General features: G+C 41.9%; 1 long non-coding RNA gene across 2 annotated transcripts; it reads right to left on the bottom strand.

Annotated features, from left to right (window-relative positions):
• Positions 1-654: 654 nt before the first annotated feature.
• On the bottom strand, positions 655-3,278 carry LOC119314207. 2 transcript variants are annotated; one of them, XR_005152233.1, is made up of 6 exons: positions 3,005-3,278; positions 2,654-2,890; positions 2,215-2,483; positions 1,301-1,398; positions 796-1,034; positions 655-702 (listed from the first exon to the last, which is right to left on the bottom strand). It is a non-coding gene; the product is annotated as an uncharacterized LOC119314207 (long non-coding RNA). The 2 variants fall into 2 exon arrangements; XR_005152232.1 differs by having other exon boundaries at positions 2,654-3,278.
• Positions 3,279-3,961: the final 683 nt, after the last annotated feature.

Raw genomic sequence — 3,961 nt, 5'->3', positions numbered from 1 at the left:
ATTTTATACATAGTGCATTAATGAAATCCTCATACCCCCAAATGGAACACAATGCGCGACAACCAAGAAGAAAATAAGGTGAGCCAGATGCACCTGGCCATTTGCGAAAAGTGAGCATTAATTATACATGGACTGCCACATGTATACAATGGGGTAAATGCCTTCAATAAAAAGTGAGCACGTAAAATTCAAATCAAATGTTGATGTAATTGAAGCATTAGATTTACTTGGAATGAGTTTTAGAATAGGCATTCTCAATACCTTCTGAAGCAAACTCCACAGTTTTTGCATATGAAGAAAACAAATTTTAGATAAGCTTTGAGGAAAGGATTGTACTATCAATATTGGCTAATGTAAGCAAACATCACATCTTACTACCAAAAATTGGAGGTATTATAAAGGTTAGATGAACATAAGGTTCAGAACGTATGAGAATAGCTTAGATTCACATATGAATCATCCAAGAAACAACCAAAAATGTTTCCGTGTATAGCACAAAAATATTCCAAAGAATAGAAGAAATTCGTTCAGAACCTCTTTAGTTCTTTAGATAATTGAGATGTACCGGTAAATATCTATTCTGGAGTTGCTCAACAAATCAAATAATTTAATTACTCATCCCTCTTCACTGCATAATTGCATTTATCTCTCTCAATTACCAGAAGAAATGGAAGGTGCAACCATGGGAGGCTTTGATGAAACCTGAGAGATCAATAACAAGTAAGAATCATAAGCAAATAATTAATTTCATGATTAACAAACAAAGAAGGCCAACCATGAATCAATATCTCCTACCATGTATGCACCAGTAGATTCTCTGGCCAGTCATAAGCGAAAGTTGTGACAGGAGAGAACTCAGGGCCCAAGCATAGGAGCTTGTGTGAATTTGTCCAATGATGTCCACTGCATCCATAGGAGGAGCGGGCTGGTCTTGTAGCTTGCTTTCACCATTGGTGGCTGGACGACCCTAGAGAGGCACCTCTGATAGGCTCTATCTCCTCGTGTCCACATGCAACATTCATGCCTTTGGTTGGCTACACCACAACCACCACATAATTTTAATTTTTTGAAACATAAAAATTGACAATGGTATGAAAAATAATAATTTCAAAAATTAAACTATAAAATTTGAATATCTAACTAAGTAAATTTCCAAGTATGTATTTTTTTCTTTCATGAACATTTTAACATATACGTGCCCAAGAAACACATCCATGGAGTTGAATAAAATAGTTAATCATACATCCATTATGTCTTCAAACCAGTGGCAGCAAGCACATCACCAATGGAGTATACATACATTTCGTGACCTGGCCATTTGCTATTGGAGATAAAAAAATATAGGATTCCTTCAGTCAATCGAGTAGAACCAGTCACCACTTCGCACACTAACACCACCTGCATCAAATTAGGAAGAAACTATAGCAAAAGTTAGAACCCATAATTAACTGGGCAGAAGATGATAGGTACATAGGAAGAACGGTGAATCTGAGGCAAGAGAGAAGCCAACCAAGTTGAACTGAGCATGAATAATAACAATATCTAAGGCATTGATTCGGTATGTACAGGTGGCCACCATGTCATATTTGCTTTAGTTATAACATGTATGTCATGGGTGATTTAGTTGATAAACATCAGCTATATGCCTACAACTAAAACCAAAACTTCTGTGTGCACAGTCACACCTTAATAGAAGGGTTCTGGAAACATAGTACATAATCTGAACCACAAAACTATGTTCAGCCATAGTCATTCCGGTCAACCATCTTTACTTAAACATGCCGCTACTTCCATATATACAGTTGCTGTATCATGAACTAATCAAGGGCGACCAGCCGAGGTATATCTGCCTTAGGACATCCAATTCGTATATGTAATCACAAGCCTGTAGCAGCAAGTCACGACGAACTCAGTAAAAAAAGGGGAATAAAAAATTGGGGGTCGAAGTGTTCCTAAATTATTATTTTTACAGGGTAGAAGTGTTTCTAAATTCCATGGAGCAAGAATTAACGAAAATGGGTAGGTAGGAGGGAGGGGAGACAGGCATAGCTCACAAGATGGAGTGGTGACCTAAGCATCAACTATGGCTGTCGGAGACCATGGAATAAGGAGCTCAGGATGGGAGTGGGGAACAAACAGCGAGACAACACACAATAGAGACTGTTTAGATGCGCGTGAACTGAAGTAAGAACACACATCAACATGGTAACGGACCTGCAATAATCGGTCGTCCGTGAGTTAGCGCATATCAATCACCGTTAAAGGCGTGTAGCAAGACGACTTATTTTCTCAATATCCAGCAAGTGGACTCCAATCGACAGGATATTATTCGCTGCAATCCTTGATACATCTCCTGAAGGCCCCTTTTTGCCATCTTCAAACTTGTTGTGCCCATCTTGTCCCTACGCTATATAGCTCGGCCATCTAATCATGTACATTTACACTGATCTTGTTTACACACAAATGAGCACAACTCGTTTCACCTGATACAACAGATCAAACGAAGCTATGATTGAACTTGTAATCGAGAAAAACATTTAGAACTACAATTAGATGACTGATGCAACAGATCAAGCTAAAAAAACTTTTAGAACCATTCTGTAGTATTGACCTTGCAGTACAATCTATTTTGGATATCATAAAGCAAAAATACCTAAGTACTCTACATGATAGAGGCGTTCTCGTCCCGTCCTCCTGCTTTGTCCTCCTCACACATCTATGGTTGATGTAGGGCGTAAGTGCAGAGGATGGTATTGAACAGTAGCGTGCCCGATACACTTGTTGAATCGGCATGTATCCGGCAAGCGGACCAGTTGGATTACTCTACGTCGAGATCATGCAAGGTCGATGTTCCAGTTCCACAAGAACGAGATCAGGGGAGCCTTAATGCCTGCGTGATATGGAGCAATAGTTTGCAATTGGCAAGCCTCCTTCTTCTCCCAATTTCTGAAGTAAGCGAACCCATCAAAAGTAGGGGATGCACAGAAGGGGGAGAGACACATACCTGTAGAGGATGGACCTAACATCGCTGGTGAGATTTTTTGCCTTGATCACGGGGACATCCAATGTCGCTATCGCCATGATCTCTTGTTTTGGATGCGAGATTTGGAGTTTGTAGTGATCTGGGTGGCTCGACCTCAACAGAGATGTGCTAATTGGCGACTCACTCCAGCGCCCAGCCCATGGTTGCCATTTTCCATCGTCTCTCTCTTCTCTGTACGGCGGCGACCTCACCCGAGATTGGGAGGGAGGGGTGTGGCCGTGTGGGGGCACGGAGTGAGATGGGATCTGGGAGGGATGCGCCAATGCGGTGCGGGGTGGGGATGGAAGGGGAGCGGGGCTCGGAGGGACGGAGGCGGATAGAGCCGTATCGCGACCGTCGGTTTGGCATCAGACGTCAACTTGCATCAATGATCAAGATACCTCCGATTTTGTTTTGAGAATAGCGTCCCACACAGGAGCCAAGAGGTGCATCGCACGACCAAAAACGACCAGTCTATGTCATCGGACGGCACAAATCGATGGATGCGTGAGAGGGCTGGAAAAGTGCTCGGTTATAATATTTCTAAATTTATTTGAGATTGCTCGCGGGTTTCAGAACCACAGTCAGAGACGTGCCCTTCCTTTCCCTTCTTTACGAGGTCTTCTTAGTTTTGACCTTGTCAACACGGAAGCAGTAATAAACAGCCTGGCCAATAAGCTTCGAGACTCTGATTTTCATAGTTGATTTTGACATAATAGCGATCGGATCCTGCCGACGACTTGCATCAGCGAACAAATTGCAAACCCTAATTGCCTTTAAACCTTAAAATTTCACGAATGATAATTCCGGACTGATGAACTTGAGGATGATGAAGATCTTTCTAAACCGTCTCTTCTTTGTCCGAAAAATCACAAACTTCTTGATCCCTGAAAGAAATCTCTTCAAGAACTCAACACCACCATGCGCAGGCCCCACAGT

This window comes from Triticum dicoccoides, chromosome 6A, assembly GCF_002162155.2.
Source record: "Triticum dicoccoides isolate Atlit2015 ecotype Zavitan chromosome 6A, WEW_v2.0, whole genome shotgun sequence".
Taxonomy (NCBI): domain Eukaryota; kingdom Viridiplantae; phylum Streptophyta; class Magnoliopsida; order Poales; family Poaceae; genus Triticum; species Triticum dicoccoides.
This window is presented reverse-complemented; position numbering and strand designations above follow the sequence as displayed.